The sequence below is a fragment of the Ctenopharyngodon idella genome, chromosome 5, assembly GCF_019924925.1.
Source record: "Ctenopharyngodon idella isolate HZGC_01 chromosome 5, HZGC01, whole genome shotgun sequence".
Taxonomy (NCBI): domain Eukaryota; kingdom Metazoa; phylum Chordata; class Actinopteri; order Cypriniformes; family Xenocyprididae; genus Ctenopharyngodon; species Ctenopharyngodon idella.
Window position 1 is genome coordinate 12415824 of NC_067224.1, and position 12645 is coordinate 12428468.

The following is a 12645-nucleotide window of genomic DNA, read 5'->3' on the forward strand; positions in this document are numbered from 1 at the left end:
AGCTGTCAACGTTAACGCGTTAACGCATGCGATTAATTCAAAATCCTTAACACGTTAAAATAATTTAACACAAATAAATTACTGAAGCATGTGAAACTGCGTCATTAATCCAGCGTTAGCGTCAGTTCTGGCAGGTCACGTCAGTCAAGCTCGCATCAGCTGACTCCCAGGTGACTTGCGTCTACCTACAGGAATACGACGCCTATCACGGCATCCATATATAAGCTCCTCAGTATTATCAGCAGCTATTGCATTTCTCAGGAGCTATTTACCCTCCTCCATCCCCAGCTCCTCTCTTTAGTCAGGATTGGCCTTATGATTCCCCTGAATCAGACTAATTCTTGAAATATGTGTACATGTTAAATTATTGACATTAATTATATCTGCATATGTTGGTTCTGTTCTGTTTACCCTATAGAGATTATTGCTGCTTATCCATGCTAGGCTGCATAGATGCGCAGGGAGTTCTTGCCCAGAACAGAACCATACCACCAATACAAACTCTATGCATTATCAATCATATTTGACGATAGTGATCCTGACAGAAACATAATTTACGTCACGCAGATGAGATGATCTTTTTAGATGATCTTAAAAGTCCATACTGATTAGGCTACATCAGAGATGGCAGGGTGAATAGAGACTTATTCATTCCAGTGTCTGTTTTGCTTTAAAACACAAACTCTCTGTCATATTCTGTCATTGCATCTGAAGAACGCAAGCCCTCCCACATCGCACTGTTCCTTTCTGAACGGAACGTTAAAACATCCCACTGCTGTATGGCCAGATGATATGCAAACTATGTTTCTCGGCTGGATAAAGCAAACCAGCGTCTCGCTAGTAAAGTTTTGATGGATGAGGATTGCAATCAAAGTAAAGACAATTGCGGTGACGTATAGGAGTCGTACATTAAGCACGTGTGAGTCTGTTATATTGATGCGCAAACAAATCATGTATGAGCACTCTCGACGCACTGATGGCACACTGTATTTATGCACAGACACATTTCAGTACATTCACGTTGTTTTCACACACATTCAGGATAATGTTTTGATCTCTCCTGTGTATTTTGCTGTGTACTTTAGTATATATGCAGGTCAAGGTGGTTGGTTTAGGGTTTTTTTCTCCATGTGGTCCTGTTCAGTATAGCACTTGACTTGTCTAAAATGTAAACAAGCTGTGAATACACTGTGAATTCTGAAACATCGCGATTAATCACACAAAAGGGTGCGCGATTAATCGTGATTAAAAATTTTAATCTATTGACAGCCCTAATATATATATATATATATATACAGGTGCTGGTCATATAATTAGAATATCATCAAAAAGTTGATTTATTTCACTAATTCCATTCAAAAAGAGAAACTTGTATATTATATTCATTCATTACACACAGACTGATATATTTCAAATGTTTATTTCTTTTAATTTTGATGATTATAACTGACAACTAAGGAAAATCCCAAATTCAGTATCTCAGAAAATTAGAATATTACTTAAGACCAATACAAAGAAAGGATTTTTAGAAATCTTGGCCAACTGAAAAGTATGAACATGAAAAGTATGAGCATGTACAGCACTCAATACTTAGTTGGGGCTCCTTTTGCCTGAATTACTGCAGCAATGTGGCGTGGCATGGAGTCGATCAGTCTGTGGCACTGCTCAGGTGTTATAAGAGCCCAGGTTGCTCTGATAGTGGCCTTCAGCTCTTCTGCATTGTTGGGTCTGGCATATCGCATCTTCCTCTTCACAATACCCCATAGATTTTCTATGGGGTTAAGGTCAGGCAAGTTTGCTGGCCAATTAAGAACAGGAATACCATGGTCCTTAAACCAGGTATTGGTAGCTTTGGCACTGTGTGCAGGTGCCAAGTCCTGTTGGAAAATGAAATCTGCATCTCCATAAAGTTGGTCAGCAGCAGGAAGCATGAAGTGCTCTAAAACTTCCTGGTATACGGCTGCGTTGACCTTGGACCTCAGAAAACACAGTGGACCAACACCAGCAGATGACATGGCACCCCAAACCATCACTGACTGTGGAAACTTTACACTGGACCTCAAGCAACGTGGATTGTGTGCCTCTCCTCTCTTCCTCCAGACTCTGGGACCCTGATTTCCAAAGGAAATGCAAAATTTACTTTCATCAGAGAACATAACTTTGGACCACTCAGCAGCAGTCCAGTCCTTTTTGTCTTTAGCCCAGGCGAGACGCTTCTGACGCTGTCTGTTGTTCCAGAGTGGCTTGATACAAGGAATGCGACAGCTGAAACCCATGTCTTGCATACGTCTGTGCGTAGTGGTTCTTGAAGCACTGACTCCAGCTGCAGTCCACTCTTTGTGAATCTCCCCCACATTTTTGAATGGGTTTTGTTTCACAATCCTCTCCAGGGTGCGGTTATCCCTATTGCTTATACACTTTTTTTCTACCACATCTTTTCCTTCCCTTCGCCTCTCTATTAATGTGCTTGGACACAGAGCTCTGTGAACAGCCAGCCTCTTTTGCAATGACCTTTTGTGTCTTGCCCTCCTTGTGCAAGGTGTCAATGGTCGTCTTTTGGACAACTGTCAAGTCAGCAGTCTTCCCCATGATTGTGTAGCCTACAGAACTAGACTGAGAGACCATTTAAAGGCCTTTGCAGGTGTTTTGAGTAAATTAGCTGATTAGAGTGTGGCACCAGGTGTCTTTAATATTGAACCTTTTCACAATATTCTAATTTTCTGAGATACTGAATTTGGGATTTTCCTTAGTTGTCAGTTATAATCATCAAAATTAAAAGAAATTAACATTTGAAATATATCAGTCTGTGTGTGATGAATGAATATAATATACAAGTTTTACTTTTTGAATGGAATTAGTGAAATAAATCAACTTTTTGATGATATTCTAATTATATGACCAGCACCTGTATATATATATGAGCAATATCACACTCGTAGCCGTGCGATATGGCTGTATATCAGCACGGCTGTGATTCGGCCGTAGGTAATCACAGCGTGCTGATATACAGCCATATCGCACGGCTACGAGTGTGATATTGCCTTTATACAACAGTTAGACGGCACAAAATAAACAAATAAAAACAACAACGCAGTGTCTTTAAAACTCTCTTTTGTGCAGCACTACTTCCTTCCGCCACGGATTCAAATCTCAAGTTGACAGTTTGACCAAGCCTCTGTTACTAATTCTAAAACGTCACTTTAGAACTTGTAACGAAGGAATGTTGAGTCCCTCCAAATTTAAAATTCATTGATTTTTGTACAGTATTTGAGAGAGAGAGAGAGAGAGAGAGAGAGAGAGAGAGAGAGAGATCGCCTGAGCGAGTAGGCCATTACCTGTGTCTGATATACTGCATAACATTCATTCTTCAAGTCGATGTCCATAATATTATATTCGTTTTAAAAGTCCGTTTGAATGTCCGCTGAAGAAAGCGATCTTGTATTTGTCCTTTTTACAGCTATGGGAATTTCCCATAACATACTGTGCTAAAACAACATCCTTTGCAGAAGTTCCTTTCAATTCAAAAGTCTCTTGCGACTCACTTGGCTGTGTCCGAAATCGCCCCCTATACCCTTAAATAGGGCACTATTTGAGGGGACAGCCATTTGTAGTGGTGTCCGAAACTATAGTGGACGATGTTGAGTGCACTCATTTAATCCCACATTGCACCGCAATAACGAGTGTACAACCGATGCACGCTCAACGGCTAGAGAATACCCATAATGCACTGTAAGAATCGCGCGCTGAATGAATTCCCGCGTCTCGCCAGGAGATGGTGCCCGCAGCTGAATCAATCATCCATTCATTTTCCAAACCGCGCTGGTCCAGCATTATCATACAGGTATAAATTCCTTTTTAATTAATCATTAAATCGTTTAAAAGGTTTGAACATGCTAGTTCAACATAAATATTCATTACTACTGGAGCTGCCAGTTTGCTACATTTCAAAAGATTATTAAACAGTAGCACAAACTATGCGAAATCGGCAGCCCTTCCGGTGCACTCAGTGTCCGAATTCACTCACTCGTTTCATTCACTCCTTCAAGTGGACTATATTAGTGGACTAATGTAGGGAATAGTGAATGAGGGTATAGGAGGCGATTTCGAACACAGCAACTGACTCATTCACCTGTAAAGTTTTGCCGCCATCTAATGGCGTATTAATGTAACTTTCACTCAATCCATATTACGCACTGATGGACCCTTTCTCAATACCAAATACAACATATTTATATAAAATAATGTTTATTGAACAACAAAAAAACACAATTGTACAGTTCAGTCAAACGTAAAGCAATAGTGTGCCCGTGACTGTTGTCAAGTGTGCCGTGGATAATTACCAAATGTCAAAAAATAAATAAAATAAATGGTAAACCTCTTATCTGTATATTTCCTATTTTTTGTTTTATTTTATTAAAAAAACAAAAACAAACAAACAATGATATAGGTCACCCTTTACGCCTGTATGTGGGTTTTACAAATATTTAACGAATGAAAAGGATTTTAAAGAGCTTGTGACAAAACCTAGTAACTCCATTGGATCCTCAAACTGTCAGTCAAACCTCATAAATCCGCCCCACCACTATCGTGAATGCAGTGCCGCATGCGGTTTGGAGATCTCTGCTTCTTTGCAATGCAAAGGTAAATAAAGAGCTGATGTTTGAAAAAAAATGTAAAGCGTTTTCTTTTCTCAAGAAACACTATATCTATAAAGGCTAATGTTTTATGTATTTGAAGAGCGGAGAAGAGTCTTCGCCTGATATTTCCCGTCTAGTTATACCCGATATGCTATGCTTTCTAGAGGAAGTAAATATGTAAGGGATAATCCACGGCTGTCCATGCATTAAGTAAGGGATAATCCACGGCTAGCCATGCATTAAAGGATTTTAATGCACGTTGTGCATTAAAATCCTTTAATGCATGGCTAGCCGTGGATTATCCTGCTTGTACCTTGGTTATTTGCCAAGTTAAAAACAAGTTAAAGCTGTAACTGATGTTTACAGTGTAATGTTTTAAAATGACGGTTATTTTCTTAAGTTACGGCTCGTTAGTTCTAGCACTCCGTCCGCTTTAAATAAAGTAGAGCCATCGGATTGCTTTTATTTTAATGAATTATCACATTTATTTAAATTCATTATTAAAAGAGAGAGACAGAGAACTGAAAGAGAAAGATCAGCGAGAGAGAGAGAGAGATGCGTGCGCGAGTTACCTGCACTGTGTGCGTCTCTTCTTTAAAGTCTACAGTCTGAAGTCCCCTCGTTGCTTAAGCATATAGCTAACATAGGCTAACTTAATGATTCTTTAATGGATTTATTAAAATTATTTACGAATGACAGGCAACACTGACAGTGACAAGGCAATCTTTATTTGAACTAATCATATCATTTATTTAAATGAATTATGTAGAGTGTGAAATAAAACCGGCGTCTCTAACCACAGTTTACTATAAATATAAAGACACATTACATTTATTGAAATGCATTAAATTAAATGAAAACAAAAAAAATCAAACAGTTGGAAATTTCGTTTGGGGATTGTTTTACTCATCATTATAGCCTACTAATTGATGTTAAACTCAACATTTCCATTTATCGTGAAATTAGACATGGAAAAGGGTCAGGTTTAGGCTTGGAGGTGAAATTATGTTTCGCTTTGCTTGTTGAGGTTCTAGATGTCAGTATGTCACTCCATGCCCTCCTCTCTGACAAAGATGGGGCCCAATATGACCACAAACTCGCCTTGCATCAGTGGCCTGTCACTGACATGATCTGGCGACTTTCTAGTCCTGCATCAGAGAGTCGTCCAACGGCAGTGCTCCGCAAACTATGGTTTGTGTACATTTGTGAGATACCTTCCACCTGAACAACAAGAATTTAAAGTATACAATTTAGATTTGGAAAATAATATGAACACAGTTTAAATTCATGGGCAAAAACGAAATATCTATTATCAACCTCTTCACAAATATTTTTTAGCATATTGCCAAGGTAGTTGAGCCCCATCGGCTCCCTGGTGAACCACACTTCGGTGCTCTCGAGTTTGCACAGAGGGATGCTCCGGCATTTTCTGGACACTTTGACAGATATTTTTTAAAGCTGTCCACGGGACAAAGTGGGTCGCCGAGGCTCGCAAACATAAATCCTCGTAAATTTTCTCTATCCGATGAGGTGGGATCCTTGTGGTTTTTTGTCTCTGGGTTATGCGCCAGGGTCAGGAACTCTTTCCCATTCTCGTCTTGCCGGAGAACGAAAGACTCTTTTGATAGGTTACGGTTTCCTTCTCTTCCCCTCTGTGCAAAACACAGCTGTATGTCAAACCAAACTTTTCTTACAAGTCCTGTGGGTGTGAAAGGGGAGAGTGCAGGTGCATTTCTAATTTTCTCCAAGTCAGACTCAGTAATACGTGGATGATGAACGCTGGTGTCTTTTCCATTTTTCCTGTAGTGCTTTAAAACTGATTTATTAAAGACGGCATTGCTTGACTTGAAGTCTTTATCACTTATGATGTTGTATTTTGTAATGTGATGGTTAATACCTGCTCTGAGACACATCAAACTTGCAACACTGTATTCGCGTCCAGCGGTAGACTGAACAGAGGCATAAAACTCCCGCAATGTCTCATTTAAAAGAGAAGCATAGTAGGTCTCGACATCACAATTGTTCTGTCTTTGGCGCAAAAAGTCACTGAAAGTGTTAACTGCCCATTTAGTTGTCTTTTCGTATTGACCTCATCTTTGTCGTCTTCCATCTTATCTAGCTCTGCCGGTGTTAATTCTTTGTGCCGCTTTTTGTCATTCAACGTCTTCTCCAAGTCTTCTATTTCGTCTTGTGCCTGGGCCTATTTCTCAAAATTGCCATATTCACCGTACAAATTAAACGATATGCAAAAATCATCCATTTAGCCTACCTAAATAAACGTTTTCATATATGTCTCTCACTCTGTTTTGCAAGTGTAACTGTGTTACTATGGTTACCAGTGTTTATAGTGGTGGATTAATTTCGATCTGTAATCAAACTGACTGGAACTACCTGTGCATTAAACGGTTTTACTGCACACCTTCCAGCCAATCAGAATCGAGTATTTAAACAGACCAAGGTATAAAGCCTTAATATTAGATTATCAAATTGAACGTAGCACAATTCGACTTGCTCTGGAACAAGTAATAGATTAATAAGACCAAAGATTGCCCATTTTATGTACCGAAAATGAATTGGTATCTCATGTTTAACCACTATAAGAGCCAGCGGCAAAATCCCAGAAGCACTGGCCAAGATGAAGCTGTTCTCGGTGGTTATACGACCACTGAATGGCCGTTGACGGCCTGGAGGCACTAGGATTAAATATAAGTCACATAATTCATGTCTAAACAACTACATTCTCGCCTAAAAAACTCGAGTGATACAACGGAGTGATACAAACGGTGAAAAGGTAGGAGTGCTGTTATCACTAAAATATCACACGGCTATCAGCCAATCAGATTCGAGAACCAGAAAGAACTGTTGTATAAATATATAGCTATATATAGTCACAGATTATTAATAACCATAAATGTAGTGGCTCTTGCCTTTTATTGTTAGTAATTCTGCCCAGTAATTTGATCATTCTCATTTATGTCTGTAAAATGCATTCAATTGCAAAATATGCCATATTATGATGCTGTTACCCATCTGTGCATTAATTAATGTTCGAGGCTCTACTGTCTTGTGAAATATAAACCGTGTCATGTTAGAGGTGTGTAATAGTCAGTCATGGAATTTTACTAGAAAGGGGTTGAGCTTTAAACAGAAACTTTATTGTTAGTCATTCTTTGTTATATTTAGCCACAAAGCCGATAGTTATTAGTTATGTAAAGAGGGTGTGACACAAGCCCAGGCAGAATCTGTGGGGCATTTTTCTCCATTGATTTTCAGGGAAAATCTGCATAATTTTCCAGAATGGACTGACATATGGTTAAATGGGGCAGAGAGTACTGTAGTCTTATTTGTAATTATTGAAAAATGCAAAAAATATGTGATATTTAAACATGTAAGGGGCTGGGGATGCATAGAAGTTTGTTAAATGACAGGCATCCCGATTCTATTGAAATCTACAAAAGCTTTTTTCAAATTGATTTTGTTTGGGTCTGGTAATAACCAATGTTTGTTTTCTCAGAGTGATTAAACTGCAACTGTCTGTATTTATATGTATTTTTATATGTAGAATAGACATTTCAACTGAGACATGACTGTGCAAATTACTTTTCACATTGTATGCAAACAGTGTTTTCATGAGGATCAAAGGTTTTTCAGTGACAGCTGGAGTTATAAGAGGGATTACAGAGAATGGTGAGTATATGTGTGACAGTGGACACTGAGACAGGCAGAGACATTGTGTACCCTTGTATTTGCTATGGGAACGCAAATAGACTCAAAGCCCAAATACTGAAAAAGACTCAAAGGCTCACATGTAAAAAGAAGCACGTGCATGCACAACTGTTTTCTTAGGTAACTCTGGCAACGGCTTTTGTTGCTACTTTTCTGTCCCATGTCTCTGATGTTTCCTCTAGTTCCCTCCAGACATTTTTTCATCACCATGCCAACCACAGTGTGTGCTGGGAGTGTGTTACACCATAATGTAAGTAAAAAGTATATCCCACCTATGGTTAAATCATGACTTCTAATCAGTGTTTCCCTGACCTTTACCTGAATCTGCCCTATAGTCATGAGCATGCTGCTGTGAGGACTGAAAATAGGGGCAAATTATCCACATCATTAATCTGAAATGGCAACAGAGACAGAGCTGCTTGGGATAGAGACAATAGGTTAGAAACAGGTCAAATGTTGATGTTATCAGAGCAATCAGAGATGGCTTAGTTGGCAGGTTAGTTGTATAACCAAGTCTGAGGTTCCTAGAAAATCAGGTCTGTATATATTATTACAAATCAAGAAGGTGATAAAAATGTACTCTAATAAAATAAGCCATCATACATTAAGGCAATCATTACAAAGATATTTAGATACTCTGGATAGATATCAGCTGTTTTTTTTTTTTCAAAGAAAAGAATTGTAGGATACTCCTTCAATCCTTAAGCCACTTCTGTGCTGATTCAATGGAAGTGTTTACTCAAGGGGGCTAATTAATCCTGTGCCATTAGCTGTTTGTTACCTCTGGAGAGGTAGAGCTCTATGCAGTGGCAAACTAAAGCACCTCACTGTGCACTAAGTGTGGCTTGGAGCCGGGAGGTGGATACTTGCATACATATCTTTTACGATATCATCAGCTTAGAGAGTCATATGTCATGGGTGGTTTCCCCATAAAATTATATGTTATGATAGAAGTCAAAAGATAACTGGTGACATAAAAGCAGACATTATGTTTAATCACCAAAGTATTTTGGCGTAATCCATTACAAGGTTCATGCAGAATTCTGTGAAACAGTTTTAGAAAGTGCATTGTAAAATGTGATGATTTTATATATTTTTTTGAAGCATGCTTACTTATGTGAAGGTCATCACCAAGATGCTAGAATGTTCTGGGTGCTTGCTAGAACATTGTTATGCAGTTGTCAGGGCTTTGCCAGGTGGTTGATAGAGTGTTCTGCAATACACTATATGATACTTTGAATCGTTCCACTGCAAATTGTTGTATAATCAATTGCAGAGAAAATTTTATTGAAAGAAGAAGTAGTGCCAACTGTACTGTAGCCACATCGCAAAGCATAAGTAAGTACTTCCACACAATGCTTTGTACATGATGATTTGATAGAGGGGCAATAGAGTGGTGCAGGTATGATTTCAGAACCTGTAAGTCTAATTCAATGATGGTTCCTTTGAGATTTTTCCATGGGGTTTTATAATTGGGTTTTTCAATTTATGAGTAAAATAAAGCCTGTGGTAAACATAACTTGACAATACCTTGACGTACACTGCACACACTCACATCCCAAGCGATCTTATAGTATAGTCAAATAATGTTTACTACAGCCTTTATTTTACACATAAATTGAAACCCCCCATTATAAAATCCCATAGGAAAATCTCGAAGGAACCAGTGGCGAATTAGTCTTCTGGGTTCTGACACCACTCTATAGAAGGGGCCATTGATGGCTTTCCTAGAGCAATATTAGCCAATCGTAACAGTGGCAGTTTGCTGACAAGTCTTAAAGGAGACAGCATTAAAACGGAATGTTTCTGACAGAGGATCAGAATGACACAAAATGTTCTTGTGCAAAAATATTTACTAACATTAGTGAACCAATACTTTAAAACTCTAATATTGCCCGATAATAGCTATAGTACCAATATATGGTGCATCCCTAGAAATGTGGTCTACTGAGCGATTTTTATTTATTTATTTATTTTTTTTATGATTCTATTACAGCAATTACAGTAAATCTTCTAACATTATACTTTGAATTATATAAAGTTGTAATTCTAATCAGGTACATATTTAAATATTTTCAGGTATGCTGCCAAACAAATGGGAGGTTTTTTTTTTAAAGATTCTTTATACACCACACAAAAGGAGAAGGTTTAACTGAGTTGTTGCTCAACACATACAACCAGATGATCAAATGATGAGCCATGTACACACATGCTCTTAACTTACATCATCCAGACACATGGCATGTCAAGAATCTGGCAGGAATGTTCTATAGCGCAAGCCAGAGAGTACAGAAAGCTACTGGATTGTGTGGAATGAGATGAACTCCTCATCACAGAATCTCTGGATCTTCAGATTATCTCAAAATGAAATAAATCTGACAGCATTGACTGTTCTGATTCCCTTGAAGGCATCCTGCTGAGGTTTTTGGAGTTTTTGGAACCCAAATGGTAATTGGTTTACATTTTATGCTGAATTTAAAATTTAATTCTATACTGTGCCTATAAAGTCATGTGGCGAAAAATTGTCAAGCATGGAGATGCACATGATCATTAAATCTAATTCTAGACATTTAGGCTGTTGCATTTTGTAGAACTGTAAGTGGGGCTTTATTTGTAGTAAGCCTACGTGATTCAAGCCATGGCTTTCCTCAACCTGTGCAGCCTGTATGAAGTCTCATTGTCTCTGGAATTTATCAGGGGAAGTCTTGTACTGTCACTTCAAATGGCTTATTCCCAACCAAATACACAGCTGGCCCTAGACCTGCTCTTGCTGTGGGCCAAAATAAGCCAAACGGCCTTGACACTAATTTAGATGAAAGTACAAAGTTGCTCTTTCTGGCAATAAACCATCTTATCTGGGCCATGAGTAATAAGCATGATCTTTACTGCTTTACAATCTTTTAAATTGTAAGTGCGCAAATTTTCAGTCCTTCACTAATAAAAACCTTATGACAAAAGCCTTTACTTATATTATGTCCTCTGCTCTACTAATAATGGAGCTGACAAAATGACTTCCATGCCACAGGGAGCTGAGTCAAGTAAATTATATTGTGTAGAGCTTTCAGCTGTCACATTTTGGAAAGTAAGGCTTCTAAGTATAGTACATTTCTGTAGGTAAAAAAAGGGTTTAGAGGAAGTAATGGGTCATTGACTTTGTGTTTAACATGAGTTCTGTGCAACAAGCATTCTGCGAAACTTGGAACATTTTCATTAAACATCAAAAGCAGTAAAACAGTCTAGTCTAGAGCCAATTATTAATAGCAGAAAAAAGCCAGAGGAAAATTTAATAGCTCTCCTCAGTGCTTAGTAGACATAATGGAACTCAGTAATATTTTAAGTATCAACTCTATCGCAGATGTTTTACTGAAACAATTGTTGGCATATAGAGCTAGAGCTATCAAATAAATGTTAGAACTGGTCTTGTCAGGATTTGATGAGAAATGTTTGAGTTCATATTAAAGTCACAGATTTTTAGCGCAGACAGTAAGATTTTTAAAAAAGTCTCACTCACCAAGCCTTAATTTCATAAATACATTAAAAAAGGTAATGTTATGAAATATTACAATTTAAATAACTGTTTTCTATTTGAATATATTTTCAGTTGTAATTTATTCATGTGATGGCAAAGCTGCATCATTACTCCAGTCTTCAGTGTTACATGATCCTTCAGAAATCATTCTAATATGCTGATTTGCTGCTCAGGAAACATTTCTTATTATTATCAATGTTGAAAACAGCTGAGCTTTTTTGGAAACAGTAATACGTTTTTTGATGAATAGAAATGTCAAAAGAACAGCATATATTTGAAACAGAATTATTTTATATTTTTATTAAGTTTTTACTGTCACAATTTAATGCGTCCTTGCTGAATTAAAAAAAAAAAAAATACTAGTTAACACAAATATTACTATTGGACCATTATTATTGATTATTATTTTTTTTGTTGATTAGTTGCAATACCTACTGTTTTCAATGGTAATTTCTCATTATTCTTGTAATATAGTTAGAAAAAAAAAACACTACCATTGCAATTACAAATAAAAAAGGGGGAACACTTAATTGTCATGAAAAAAATACATTAGCATCTTGGTGGTCCTAAATGTAGGCTTTATGTTGTTTTTGTGTAATACAGTTCCTAATTATTTCTTTTGATTTTGGATTGAAACATAACCCAGGCATGATATGTTCTTGATTTAAGACAGGACAAAGATCAATGTTCCTGCCACGCAGGAAGCTGCAAATTCACATAGCGATACCCAGGCAACGTAATATTCCCAGTCAC

The 12645-nt window shown here is 37.7% G+C and overlaps 1 protein-coding gene across 1 annotated transcript in view; it reads right to left on the reverse strand.

Moving 5' to 3' along the window:
- usp2b (ubiquitin specific peptidase 2b) overlaps positions 1–12645 on the reverse strand; it is a 60949-nt gene that overhangs the window by 32836 nt on the left and 15468 nt on the right. The gene's annotated exons all lie outside the window — the stretch shown is intronic.